This window comes from Apium graveolens, chromosome 3 (assembly GCF_009905375.1).
Source record: "Apium graveolens cultivar Ventura chromosome 3, ASM990537v1, whole genome shotgun sequence".
Taxonomy (NCBI): domain Eukaryota; kingdom Viridiplantae; phylum Streptophyta; class Magnoliopsida; order Apiales; family Apiaceae; genus Apium; species Apium graveolens.
The window spans coordinates 3,781,526-3,797,708 of NC_133649.1; positions in this window are offsets into that span (position 1 = coordinate 3,781,526).

Here is a 16,183-nt window from a genome sequence, read left to right on the forward strand (position 1 = left end):
CGGAAACCGAGTTCCATTCGTTTAAGCTCCGATTGACTTCCGGACGACCCAGAATGGACGCGAATTCAATTTCATAAATCCATAGGAAAAAAATAATGAAAAGAGATCTAGAAAATGGGCGCCTCAATTTTTGCTCTATACCTCGTGTACTACCCCTACGAGGATTATACGGAAACCGAGTTTCATTCGTTCAAGCTCCGATTCACTTCCGGATGACCCCGAGTGGACGCGAATGCAATTTCATAAATCCATTAGGACAAATTATGAAAAGATATCCAAAAAATGGGCCGCCTCAATTTTTCCTCCATACCTCATGTACGAGGATTATTCGGAAATCGAGTTCCATTCGTTTCAGCTCCGATTGACTTCCAGACGACCCCGAATTGACGAGAATGCAATTTTATAAATCCATAGGGACAAATAATGAAAAGAGATCCAAAAAATGGTCCGCCACAATTTCTGCTCCATACCCCGTGTACTCCTTACGAGGATTATTCGGAAACAGAGTTCCATTTGTTTCAGCCCCGATTGACTTTCGGACGACCTCGAAAGGACGCGAATGCAATTTCATAAATTCACAGGGACAAATTATGAAAGGATATCCAAAAACGGACCGCCTTAATTTTTGCTCCATACCTCATATACTACCCCCTATGAGGATTATTCGGAAATAGAGTTCCATCCGTTTCAGCTCCGATTCACTTCCAGATGCCCCAAATGGACGCAAATGCAATTTCATAAATCCATAGGGATAAATTATGAAAAGAGATCCAAAAAACGGGCCTACTCAATTTTTGCTCCATACCTCGTGTATTACCCTCTACGAGGATTATTCGGAAAAAGAGTTCCATCCGTTTCAGCTCCGATTCACTTCCAGACACCCCGAATGGACGCGAATGCAATTTCATAAATCCATAGGGACAAATTATGAAAAGAGATCCAAGAAACAGGCCTACTCAATTTTTGCTCCATACCTCGTGTATTACCCTCTACGAGGATTATTCGGACATAGAGTTCCATCCGTTTCAGCTCCGATTCACTTCCGGACGACCACGAATGAACGCGAATGCAATTTTATAAATCCATAAGGACAAATTATGAAAAAAATCCAAAAAATGGGCCGCCTCAATTTTTGCCCCATACCTCATGTATTACCCCCTACGAGGATTATTCGGAAACTGAATTCCATCCGTTTCAGCTTCGATTCACTTCCGGACGACCCCGAATGGACGCAAATGCAATTTCATAAATCCATATGGACAACTTATGAAAAGATATCCAAAAAACGGGCCGCCTCAATTTTTACTCCATACCTCGTGTACGAGGATTATTCGGAAATCGAGTTCCATTCGTTTCAGCTCCGATTGACGTCTAGACGACCCCGAATGGACGCGAATGCAATTTCATAAATCCATAGGGACAAATTATGAAAGAGATCTAAAAAATGGTCCGCCTCAATTTCTGCTCCATACCTCGTGTACCCCCTACGAGGATTATTCGAAAACAGAGTTCCATTCATTTCAGCTCCGATTGACTTCCGGACGACCCCGAATGGACGCGAATGCAATTTCATAAATACATAGGGACAAATTATGAAAAGATATCCAAAAAACGGGCCGCCTCAATTTTTGCTCCATACCTCATGTACTACCCCCTACGAGGATTATTCGTAAACCGAGTTCCATTCGTTTCAGCTTCGATTGACTTCCGGACGACCCCGAATGGACGCGAATGCAATTTCATAAATCCATAGGGATAAATTATGAAAAGATATCAAAAAATGGGCCGCCTCAATTTTTGCTCCATAACTCGTGCACTACCCTCTACGAGGATTATTCAGAAACCAAGTTTCATTTGTTTCAGCTCCGATTCACTTTCGGAAGACCCCGAATTTACGCGAACGTAATTTCATAAATCTATAGGGACAAATTATGAAAAGAAATCCAAAAAAGGGGCCACCTCAATTTTTGCTCCATACCTCATTAACTAACCCCAACGAGGATTATTCGGAAACCAAGTTCCATTTGTTTCAGCTCCGATTCACTTCCGGAAGACCCCAAATAGACGCGAATGCAATTTCATAAATCTATAGGGACAAATTATGAAAAGAAATCCAAAAAAACGGCCACCTCAATTTTTGCTCCAAACCTCGTGTACAACCCCTACGAGGATTATTCGAAAACCGAGGTCCATTCGTTTCAGCTCCGATTCACTTCCGGGCGACCACGAGTGGACGCGATTGCAATTTCATAAATCCATTGGGACAAATTATGAAAAGATATCCAAAAATGGCCCGCCTAAATATTTGCTTCATACATCGTGTACTACCCCCTACGAGAATTATTCGAAAACCGAGTTCCATTCGTTTCAGCTCCGATTTACTTTCAGACGACCCCGAATGGACGCAAATGCAATTTGATAAATTCCTAGGAAAAAAAATATGAAAAGGGTTCCAAAAAATGGGGTGCCTCAATTTTTGCTCCATACCTCGTGTATTACCCACTAAGAGGATTATTCGGAAACTGAGTTCCATCCGTTTCAGCTCCGATTCACTTCCGGACGACCCCGAATGGACGCGAATGCCATTTCATAAATCCATAGGGACAAATTATGAAAAGAAATCCAAAAAACGGGCCACCCCAATTTTTGTTCCATACCTTGTGTATTACCCCCTACGAGGATTATTCGGAAACCGAGTTCCATCCGTTTCAACTTCGATTTACTTCCGGACGACCCAGAATGGACGCGAATGCAATTTCATAAATCCATATGGACAACTTATGAAAAGATATCCAAAAAACGGGCCGCCTCAATTTTTGCTCCATACCTCATGTACTATCCCCTTACGAGGATTATTCGGAAATCGAGTTCTATTCGTTTCAGCTCCGATTGATTCCGGAAGACTCCGAATGGACGCGAATGCAATTTCATAAATCCATAAGGACAAATTTTGAAAAGATATCCAAAAAATGGGCGGCCTCAATTTTTGCTCCATACCTCGTGTACTACCCCCTACGAGGATTATTTGGAAACCGAGTTCCATTCGTTTCTGCTCCGATTCACTTCCATACAGCCCGAATGGACGCGAATGCAATTTCATAAATCCATAGGGACAAATTATGAAAGATATCCAAAAAAAGTGCCCCTCAATTTTTGCTCCATACCTCGTTAACTACCCCTAATGAGGATTATTCGGAAACCAAGTTCCATTTGGTTCAGCTCCGATTCATTTCCGGACGACCCCGATTGGACGCGAATGAAATTTCATAAATCCATAGGGACAAATTATGAAAAGAAATCCAAAAAATGGGCCGCCACAATTTTTTCTTCATACCTCATGTACTACCCCCTACGAGAATTATTCGGAAACCGAGTTCCATTCGTTTCAGCTCCGATTGACTTCCGGACAACCCCGAATGGACGCGAATGCAATTTCATAAATCCATAGGAAAAAAATATTGAAAAGAGATCCAAAAAATGGGCGCCTCAAGTTTTGCTATATACCTCGTGTACTACCCCTACGAGGATTATACGGAAACCGAGTTTCATTCGTTCAAGCTCCGATTCACTTCCGGACGACCCCGAGTGGACGCGAATGCAATTTCATAAATCCATTAGGACAAATTATGAAAAGATATCTAAAAAATGGGCCGCCTCAATTTTTGCTTCATAACTCATGTACTACCCCCTACGAGGATTATTCGGAAACCGAGATCCATTCATTTCAGCTCCGATTGACTTCCAGACGACCCCGAATGGACGCGAATGCAATTTCATAAATCCATAGGGATAAATTATGAAAAGAGATTTAAAAAAATGGGCCGCCTCAATTTTTGCTCCATACCTCGTGTACCCCCTACGAGGATTATTCGGAAACCGAGTTCCATTCGTTTCACCTCCGAATGACTTCCCCACGACCCCGAATGGACGCGAATGCAATTTCATAAATTCATAAGGACAAATTATTAAAAGATATCCAAAAAATGGGCCGCCTCAATTTTTGCTCCATACCTCATGTACTACCCCCTACGAGGATTATTGGGAAACCGAGTTCCATTCGTTTCAGCTCCGATTGATTCCGGAAGACTCCGAATGGACGCGAATGCAATTTCATAAATCCATAAGGACAAATTTTGAAAAGATATCCAAAAAATGGGCGGCCTCAATTTTTGCTCCATACCTCGTGTACTACCCCCTACGAGGATTATTTGGAAACCGAGTTCCATTCGTTTCAGCTCCGATTCACTTCCATACGACCTCGAATGGACGCGAATGCAATTTCATAAATCCATAGGGACAAATTATGAAAAGATAACCAAAAAAAGGGCCCCTCAATTTTTGCTCCATACCTTGTTAACTACCCCCAATGAGGATTATTCGGAAACCAAGTTCCATTTGTTTCAGCTCCGATTCACTTCCGGACGACCCCGATTGGACGCGAATGAAATTTCATAAATCCATAGGGACAAATTATGAAAAGAAATCCAAAAAATGGGCCGCCTCAATTTTTGCTTCATACCTCGTGTACTACCCCCTACGAGAATTATTCGGAAACCGAGTTCCATTCATTTCAGCTCCGATTGACTTCCGGACGACCCCGAATGGACGCGAATGCAATTTCATAAATCCATTGGAAAAAAATAATGAAAAGAGATCCAAAAAATGGGCGCCTCAATTTTTTCTATATACCTCGTGTACTACCCCTACGAGGATTATACGGAAACCGAGTTTCATTCGTTCAAGCTCCGATTCACTTCCGGATGACCCCGAGTGGACGCGAATGCAATTTCATAAATCCATTAGGACAAATTATGAAAAGATATCCAAAAAATGGGCCGCCTCAATTTTTGCTTCATACCTCGAGTACTACCCCCTACGAGGATTATTCGGAAACCGAGTTCCATTCGTTTAAGCTCCGATTGACTTCCGGACGACCCCGAATGGACGCGAATTCAATTTCATAAATCCATAGGAAAAAAATAATGAAAAGAGATCTAGAAAATGGGTGCCTCAATTTTTGCTCTATACCTCGTGTACTACCCCTACGAGGATTATACGGAAACCGAGTTTCATTCGTTCAAGCTCCAATTCACTTCCGGATGACCCCGAGTGGACGCGAATGCAATTTCATAAATCCATTAGGACAAATTATGAAAAGATATCCAAAAAATGGGCCGCCTCAATTTTTGCTTCATACCTCGTGTACTACCCCCTACGAGGATTATTCGGAAACCGAGTTCCATTCGTTTCAGCTCCGATTGACTTCCGGACGACCCCGAATGGACGCGAATGCAATTTCATAAATCCGTAGGAAAAAAATAATGAAAAGAGATCCAAAAATGGGCCGCCTCAATTTTTGCTCCATACCTCGTGTACTACCCCCTACAAGGATTATGTGGAAACCGAGTTCCATTCGTTTCAGCTCTGATTGACTTCCGGACGACCCCGAATGGACGCGAATACAATTTCATAAATTCATAGGGACAAATTATAAAAAGATATCCAAAAAACAGGCCGCCTCAATTTTTGCTCCATACCTCATGTACTACCCCCTACGAGGATTATTGGGAAACCGAGTTCCATTCGTTTCAGCTCCGATTGATTCCGGAAGACTCCGAATGGACGCGAATGCAATTTCATAAATCCATAATGACAAATTTTGAAATGATATCCAAAAATGGGCGGCCTGAATTTTTGATCCATACCTCCTGTACTACCCCCTACGAGGATTATTTGGAAACCGAGTTCCATTCGTTTCAGCTCTGATTCACTTCCAGACGACCCTGAATGGACGCGAATGCAATTTCATAAATCCATAGGGACAAATTATGAAAAGATATCCCAAAAAAGGGCCCCTCAATTTTTGCTCCATACCTCGTTAACTACCCCCAATGAGGATTATTCGGAAACCAAATTCCATTTGTTTCAGCTCCGATTCACTTCCGGACGACCCAGATTGGACGCGAATGAAATTTCATAAATCCATAGAGACAAATTATGAAAAGAAATCCAAAAAAAGGGCCCCTCAATTTTTGCTCCATACCTCATTAACTACCCCCAAAGAGGATTATTCCGAAACCAAGTTCCATTTGTTTCAGCTCCGATTCACTTCCGGACGACCCCGGTTGGACGCGAATGAAATTTCATAAATCCATAGGGACAAATTATGAAAAGAAATCCAAAAAATGGGCCGCCTCAATTTTTGCTTCATACCTCGTGTACTACCCCCTACGAGAATTATTCGGAAACCGAGTTCCATTCGTTTCAGCTCCGATTTACTTCCGGACGACCCCGAATGGACGCGAATGCTATTTCATAAATCCATAGGAAAAAATAATGAAAAGAGATCCAAAAAATGGGCGCCTCAATTTTTGCTATATACCTCGTGTACTACCCCTACGAGGATTATACGGAAACCGAGTTTCATTCGTTCAAGCTCCGATTCACTTCCGGACAACCCCGAGTGGACGCGAATGCAATTTCATAAATCCATTAGGACAAATTATGAAAAGATATCCAAAAAATGGGCCACCTCAATTTTTGCTTCATACCTCGTGTACTACCCCGTAGAGGATTATTGGGAAATCGAGTTCCATTCGTTTCAGCTCCGATTGACTTCCAGACGACCCCGAATGGACGCGAATGCAATTTCATAAATCCATAGGGACAAATAATGAAAAGAGATCCAAAAAATGGTCCGCCTCAATTTCTGCTCCATACCTCGTGTACCCCCTACGAGGATTATTCGGAAACAGAGTTCCATTCGTTTCAGCCCCGATTGACTTCCGGACGACCCCGAATGGACGCGAATGTAATTTCATAAATCCATAGGGATAAATTATGAATGGATATCCAAAAAATGGGTTGCCTCAATTTTTGCTTCATACCTCGTGTACTACCCCCTACGAGGATTTTTCGGAAACTAAGTTCCATTTGTTTCAACTCCGATTCACTTCCTGACGACTACAAATTGACGCGAATGCAATTTCATAAATCCATAGGGACAAATTATGAAAAGAAATCCAAAAAATGGGCCACCTCAATTTTTGCTCCAAACCTCGTGTACTAACCCCTACGAGGATTATTCAGAAAACGAGTTCCATCCGTTTCAGCTCCGATTCACTTCTGGACGACCCCGAATGGACGCAAATGCAATTTCATAAATCCATAGGGAAAAATTATGAAAAGATATCCAAAAAATGGGCCCCCTCAATTTTTGCTCCATACCTCGTGTATTACCCCATACGAGGATTATTTGAAAACTGAGTTCCATCCGTTTCAGCTCCGATTCACTTCCGGACGCCCCGAATGGACGCGAATGCAATTTCATAAATCCATTGGGACAAATTATGGAAAGAGATCCAAAAAACGGGCCACCTCAATTTTTGCTCCATACCTCGTGTATTACCCCCTACGAGGATTATTCAGAAACAGAGTTCCATCCATTTCAGCTCCGATTCACTTCCGGATGACCCCGAATGAACGCGAATGCAATTTCATAAATCCATAGGGACAAATTATGAAAATAAATCCAAAAAACGGGCCACCTCAATTTTTGCTCCATACCTCGTGTATTACCCCCTACGAGGATTATTCGGAAACCGAGTTCCATCCGTTTCAGCTCCCATTCACTTCCGGACGACCCCGAATGGACGCGAATGTAATTTCATAAATCCATAGAGATAAATTATGAAAAGAAATCTAAAAAACGGGCGGCCTCAATTTTTGCTCCATACCTCGTGTATTACCCCCTACGAGGATTATTCGGAAACCGAGTTCCATCCGTTTCAGCTCCTATTCACTTCCAGAAGACCCTGAATGGACGCAAAGGCAATTTCATAAATCCATATGGACAACTTATAAAAAGATATCCAAAAAATGGGCCGCCTCAATTTTTCCTCCATACCTCGTGTACGAGGATTATTCGGAAATCGAGTTTCATTCGTTTCAGCTCCGATTGACTTCCAGACGACCCCGAATGGACGAGAATGCAATTTCATAAATCCATAGGGACAAATAATGAAAAGAGATCCAAAAAATGGTCCACCTCAATTTCTGCCCCATACCTCGTGTACCCCCTACGAGGATTATTCGGAAACAGAGTTCCATTCGTTTCAGCCCCGATTGACTTCCGGACGACCCCGAATGGACGCGAATGCAATTTCATAAATTCATAGGGACAAATTATGAAAAGATATCCATAAAACGGGCCCCCTCAATTTTTGCTCCATACCTCATATACTATCCCCTACGAGGATTATTCGGAAACAGAGTTCCATCCGTTTCAGCTCCGATTCACTTCCGGGCGACCACGAGTGGACGCGATTGCAATTTCATAAATCCATTGGGACAAATTATGAAAAGATATCCAAAAATGGCCCGCCTAAATATTTGCTTCATACATCATGTACTACCCCCTACGAGAATTATTCGAAAACCGAGTTCCATTCGTTTCAGCTCCGATTTACTTCCAGACGACCCCGAATGGACGCAAATGCAATTTCATAAATTCCTAGGAAAAAAAATATGAAAAGGGTTCCAAAAAATGGGGTGCCTCAATTTTTGCTCCATACCTCGTGTATTACCCACTACGAGGATTATTCGGAAACTGAGTTCCATCCGTTTCAGCTCCGATTCACTTCCGGACGACCCCGAATGGACGCGAATGCCATTTCACAAATCCATAGGGACAAATTATGAAAAGAAATCCAAAAAATGGGCCGCCCCAATTTTTGTTCCATACCTTGTGTATTACCCCTACGAGGATTATTCGGAAACCGAGTTCCATCCGTTTCAACTTCGATTTACTTCCGGAAGATCCAGAATGGACGCGAATGCAATTTCATAAATCCATATGGATAACTTATGAAAAGATATCCAAAAAATGGGCCGCCTCAATTTTTGCTCCATACTTCATGTACTATCCCCTTACGAGGATTATTCGGAAATCGAGTTCCATTCATTTCAGCTCCGATTGATTCCGGAAGACTCCGAATGGACGCGAATGCAATTTCATAAATCCATAAGGACAAATTTTGAAAATATATCCAAAAAATGGGCGGCCTCAATTTTTGCTCCATACCTCGTGTACTACCCCCTACGAGGATTATTTGGAAACCGAGTTCCATTCGTTTCTGCTCCGATTCACTTCCATACAGCCCGAATGGACGCGAATGCAATTTCATAAATCCATAGGGACAAATTATGAAAGATATCCAAAAAAAGGGCCCCTCAATTTTTGCTCCATACCTCGTTAACTACCCCCAATGAGGATTATTCGGAAACCAAGTTCCATTTGGTTCAGCTCCGATTCACTTCCGGACGACCCCGATTGGACGCGAATGAAATTTCATAAATCCATAGGGACAAATTATGAAAAGAAATCCAAAAAATGGGCCGCCTCAATTTTTGCTTCATACCTCGTGTACTACCCCCTACGAGAATTATTCGGAAACCGAGTTCCATTCGTTTCAGCTCCGATTCACTTCCATACGACCCCGAATGGACGCGAATGCAATTTCATAAATCCATAGGGACAAATTATGAAAAGATAACAAAAAAAAGGGCCCCTCAATTTTTGCTCCATACCTTGTTAACTACCCCCAATGAGGATTATTCGGAAACCAAGTTCCATTTGTTTCAGCTCCGATTCACTTCCGGACGACCCCGATTGGACGCGAATGAAATTTCATAAATCCATAGGGACAAATTATGAAAAGAAATCCAAAAAATGGGCCGCCTCAATTTTTGCTTCATACCTCGTGTACTACCCCCTACGAGAATTATTCGGAAACCGAGTTCCATTCATTTCAGCTCCGATTGACTTCCGGACGACCCCGAATGGACGCGAATGCAATTTCATAAATCCATTGGAAAAAAATAATGAAAAGAGATCCAAAAAATGGGCGCCTCAATTTTTTCTATATACCTCGTGTACTACCCCTACGAGGATTATACGGAAACCGAGTTTCATTCGTTCAAGCTCCGATTCACTTCCGGATGACCCCGAGTGGACGCGAATGCAATTTCATAAATCCATTAGGACAAATTATGAAAAGATATCCAAAAAATGGGCCGCCTCAATTTTTCCTCCATACCTCATGTACGAGGATTATTCGGAAATCGAGTTCCATTCGTTTCAGCTCCGATTGACTTCCAGACGACCCCGAATTGACGAGAATGCAATTTCATAAATCCATAGGGACAAATAATGAAAAGAGATCCAAAAAATGGTCCGCCACAATTTCTGCTCCATACCTCGTGTACTCCCTACGAGGATTATTCGGAAACAGAGTTCCATTTGTTTCAGCCCCGATTGACTTTCGGACGACCTCGAAAGGACGCGAATGCAATTTCATAAATTCACAGGGACAAATTATGAAAAGATATCCAAAAACGGACCGCCTTAATTTTTGCTCCATACCTCATATACTACCCCCTACGAGGATTATTCGGAAACAGAGTTCCATCCGTTTCAGCTCCGATTCACTTCCAGACGCCCCAAATGGACGCGAATGCAATTTCATAAATCCATAGGGATAAATTATGAAAAGAGATCCAAAAAACGGGCCTACTCAATTTTTGCTCCATACCTCGTGTATTACCCTCTACAAGGATTATTCGGAAAAAGAGTTCCATCCGTTTCAGCTCCGATTCACTTCCAGACACCCCGAATGGACGCGAATGCAATTTCATAAATCCATAGGGACAAATTATGAAAAGAGATCCAAGAAACAGGCCTACTCAATTTTTGCTCCATACCTCGTGTATTACCCTCTACGAGGATTATTCGGACATAGAGTTCCATCCGTTTCAGCTCCGATTCACTTCCGGACGACCACGAATGAACGCGAATACAATTTTATAAATCCATAAGGACAAATTATGAAAAAAATCCAAAAAATGGGCCGCCTCAATTTTTGCTCCATACCTCATGTATTACCCCCTACGAGGATTATTCGGAAACTGAATTCCATCCGTTTCAGCTTCGATTCACTTCCGGACGACCCCGAATGGACGCAAATGCAATTTCATAAATCCATATGGACAACTTATGAAAAGATATCCAAAAAACGGGCCGCCTCAATTTTTACTCCATACCTCGTGTACGAGGATTATTCGGAAATCGAGTTCCATTCGTTTCAGCTCCGATTGACGTCTAGACGACCCCGAATGGATGCGAATGCAATTTCATAAATCCATAGGGACAAATTATGAAAGAGATCCAAAAAATGGTCCGCCTCAATTTCTGCTCCATACCTCGTGTACCCCCTACGAGGATTATTCGAAAACAGAGTTCCATTCATTTCAGCTCCGATTGACTTCCGGACGACCCCGAATGGACGCGAATGCAATTTCATAAATACATAGGGACAAATTATGAAAAGATATCCAAAAAACGGGCCGCCTCAATTTTTGCTCCATACCTCATGTACTACCCCCTACGAGGATTATTCGTAAACCGAGTTCCATTCGTTTCAGCTTCGATTGACTTCCGAACGACCCCGAATGGACGCGAATGCAATTTCATAAATCCATAGGGATAAATTATGAAAAGATATCCAAAAATGGGCCGCCTCAATTTTTGCTCCATAACTCGTGCACTACCCTCTACGAGGATTATTCAGAAACCAAGTTTCATTTGTTTAAGCTCCGATTCACTTTCGGAAGACCCCGAATTTACGCGAACGTAATTTCATAAATCTATAGGGACAAATTATGAAAAGAAATCCAAAAAATGGGCCACCTCAATTTTTGCTCCAAACCTCGTGTACTAACCCCTACGAGGATTATTCAGAAAACGAGTTCCATCCGTTTCAGCTCCGATTCACTTCTGGACGACCCCGAATGGACGCAAATGCAATTTCATAAATCCATAGGGAAAAATTATGAAAAGATATCCAAAAAATGGGCCCCCTCAATTTTTGCTCCATACCTCGTGTATTACCCCATACGAGGATTATTTGAAAACTGAGTTCCATCCGTTTCAGCTCCGATTCACTTCCGGACGCCCCGAATGGACGCGAATGCAATTTCATAAATCCATTGGGACAAATTATGGAAAGAGATCCAAAAAACGGGCCACCTCAATTTTTGCTCCATACCTCGTGTATTACCCCCTACGAGGATTATTCAGAAACAGAGTTCCATCCATTTCAGCTCCGATTCACTTCCGGATGACCCCGAATGAACGCGAATGCAATTTCATAAATCCATAGGGACAAATTATGAAAATAAATCCAAAAAACGGGCCACCTCAATTTTTGCTCCATACCTCGTGTATTACCCCCTACGAGGATTATTCGGAAACCGAGTTCCATCCGTTTCAGCTCCCATTCACTTCCGGACGACCCCGAATGGACGCGAATGTAATTTCATAAATCCATAGAGATAAATTATGAAAAGAAATCTAAAAAACGGGCGGCCTCAATTTTTGCTCCATACCTCGTGTATTACCCCCTACGAGGATTATTCGGAAACCGAGTTCCATCCGTTTCAGCTCCTATTCACTTCCAGAAGACCCTGAATGGACGCAAAGGCAATTTCATAAATCCATATGGACAACTTATAAAAAGATATCCAAAAAATGGGCCGCCTCAATTTTTCCTCCATACCTCGTGTACGAGGATTATTCGGAAATCGAGTTTCATTCGTTTCAGCTCCGATTGACTTCCAGACGACCCCGAATGGACGAGAATGCAATTTCATAAATCCATAGGGACAAATAATGAAAAGATATCCAAAAAATGGTCCACCTCAATTTCTGCCCCATACCTCGTGTACCCCCTACGAGGATTATTCGGAAACAGAGTTCCATTCGTTTCAGCCCCGATTGACTTCCGGACGACCCCGAATGGACGCGAATGCAATTTCATAAATTCATAGGGACAAATTATGAAAAGATATCCATAAAACGGGCCCCCTCAATTTTTGCTCCATACCTCATATACTATCCCCTACGAGGATTATTCGGAAACAGAGTTCCATCCGTTTCAGCTCCGATTCACTTCCGGGCGACCACGAGTGGACGCGATTGCAATTTCATAAATCCATTGGGACAAATTATGAAAAGATATCCAAAAATGGCCCGCCTAAATATTTGCTTCATACATCATGTACTACCCCCTACGAGAATTATTCGAAAACCGAGTTCCATTCGTTTCAGCTCCGATTTACTTCCAGACGACCCCGAATGGACGCAAATGCAATTTCATAAATTCCTAGGAAAAAAAATATGAAAAGGGTTCCAAAAAATGGGGTGCCTCAATTTTTGCTCCATACCTCGTGTATTACCCACTACGAGGATTATTCGGAAACTGAGTTCCATCCGTTTCAGCTCCGATTCACTTCCGGACGACCCCGAATGGACGCGAATGCCATTTCACAAATCCATAGGGACAAATTATGAAAAGAAATCCAAAAAATGGGCCGCCCCAATTTTTGTTCCATACCTTGTGTATTACCCCCTACGAGGATTATTCGGAAACCGAGTTCCATCCGTTTCAACTTCGATTTACTTCCGGAAGATCCAGAATGGACGCGAATGCAATTTCATAAATCCATATGGATAACTTATGAAAAGATATCCAAAAAACGGGCCGCCTCAATTTTTGCTCCATACTTCATGTACTATCCCCTTACGAGGATTATTCGGAAATCGAGTTCCATTCATTTCAGCTCCGATTGATTCCGGAAGACTCCGAATGGACGCGAATGCAATTTCATAAATCCATAAGGACAAATTTTGAAAATATATCCAAAAAATGGGCGGCCTCAATTTTTGCTCCATACCTCGTGTACTACCCCCTACGAGGATTATTTGGAAACCGAGTTCCATTCGTTTCTGCTCCGATTCACTTCCATACAGCCCGAATGGACGCGAATGCAATTTCATAAATCCATAGGGACAAATTATGAAAGATATCCAAAAAAAGGGCCCCTCAATTTTTGCTCCATACCTCGTTAACTACCCCCAATGAGGATTATTCGGAAACCAAGTTCCATTTGGTTCAGCTCCGATTCACTTCCGGACGACCCCGATTGGACGCGAATGAAATTTCATAAATCCATAGGGACAAATTATGAAAAGAAATCCAAAAAATGGGCCGCCTCAATTTTTGCTTCATACCTCGTGTACTACCCCCTACGAGAATTATTCGGAAACCGAGTTCCATTCGTTTCAGCTCCGATTCACTTCCATACGACCCCGAATGGACGCGAATGCAATTTCATAAATCCATAGGGACAAATTATGAAAAGATAACAAAAAAAAGGGCCCCTCAATTTTTGCTCCATACCTTGTTAACTACCCCCAATGAGGATTATTCGGAAACCAAGTTCCATTTGTTTCAGCTCCGATTCACTTCCGGACGACCCCGATTGGACGCGAATGAAATTTCATAAATCCATAGGGACAAATTATGAAAAGAAATCCAAAAAATGGGCCGCCTCAATTTTTGCTTCATACCTCGTGTACTACCCCCTACGAGAATTATTCGGAAACCGAGTTCCATTCATTTCAGCTCCGATTGACTTCCGGACGACCCCGAATGGACGCGAATGCAATTTCATAAATCCATTGGAAAAAAATAATGAAAAGAGATCCAAAAAATGGGCGCCTCAATTTTTTCTATATACCTCGTGTACTACCCCTACGAGGATTATACGGAAACCGAGTTTCATTCGTTCAAGCTCCGATTCACTTCCGGATGACCCCGAGTGGACGCGAATGCAATTTCATAAATCCATTAGGACAAATTATGAAAAGATATCCAAAAAATGGGCCGCCTCAATTTTTCCTCCATACCTCATGTACGAGGATTATTCGGAAATCGAGTTCCATTCGTTTCAGCTCCGATTGACTTCCAGACGACCCCGAATTGACGAGAATGCAATTTCATAAATCCATAGGGACAAATAATGAAAAGAGATCCAAAAAATGGTCCGCCACAATTTCTGCTCCATACCTCGTGTACTCCCTACGAGGATTATTCGGAAACAGAGTTCCATTTGTTTCAGCCCCGATTGACTTTCGGACGACCTCGAAAGGACGCGAATGCAATTTCATAAATTCACAGGGACAAATTATGAAAAGATATCCAAAAACGGACCGCCTTAATTTTTGCTCCATACCTCATATACTACCCCCTACGAGGATTATTCGGAAACAGAGTTCCATCCGTTTCAGCTCCGATTCACTTCCAGACGCCCCAAATGGACGCGAATGCAATTTCATAAATCCATAGGGATAAATTATGAAAAGAGATCCAAAAAACGGGCCTACTCAATTTTTGCTCCATACCTCGTGTATTACCCTCTACAAGGATTATTCGGAAAAAGAGTTCCATCCGTTTCAGCTCCGATTCACTTCCAGACACCCCGAATGGACGCGAATGCAATTTCATAAATCCATAGGGACAAATTATGAAAAGAGATCCAAGAAACAGGCCTACTCAATTTTTGCTCCATACCTCGTGTATTACCCTCTACGAGGATTATTCGGACATAGAGTTCCATCCGTTTCAGCTCCGATTCACTTCCGGACGACCACGAATGAACGCGAATACAATTTTATAAATCCATAAGGACAAATTATGAAAAAAATCCAAAAAATGGGCCGCCTCAATTTTTGCTCCATACCTCATGTATTACCCCCTACGAGGATTATTCGGAAACTGAATTCCATCCGTTTCAGCTTCGATTCACTTCCGGACGACCCCGAATGGACGCAAATGCAATTTCATAAATCCATATGGACAACTTATGAAAAGATATCCAAAAAACGGGCCGCCTCAATTTTTACTCCATACCTCGTGTACGAGGATTATTCGGAAATCGAGTTCCATTCGTTTCAGCTCCGATTGACGTCTAGACGACCCCGAATGGACGTGAATGCAATTTCATAAATCCATAGGGACAAATTATGAAAGAGATCCAAAAAATGGTCCGCCTCAATTTCTGCTCCATACCTCGTGTACCCCCTACGAGGATTATTCGAAAACAGAGTTCCATTCATTTCAGCTCCGATTGACTTCCGGACGACCCCGAATGGACGCGAATGCAATTTCATAAATACATAGGGACAAATTATGAAAAGATATCCAAAAAACGGGCCGCCTCAATTTTTGCTCCATACCTCATGTACTACCCCCTACGAGGATTATTCGTAAACCGAGTTCCATTC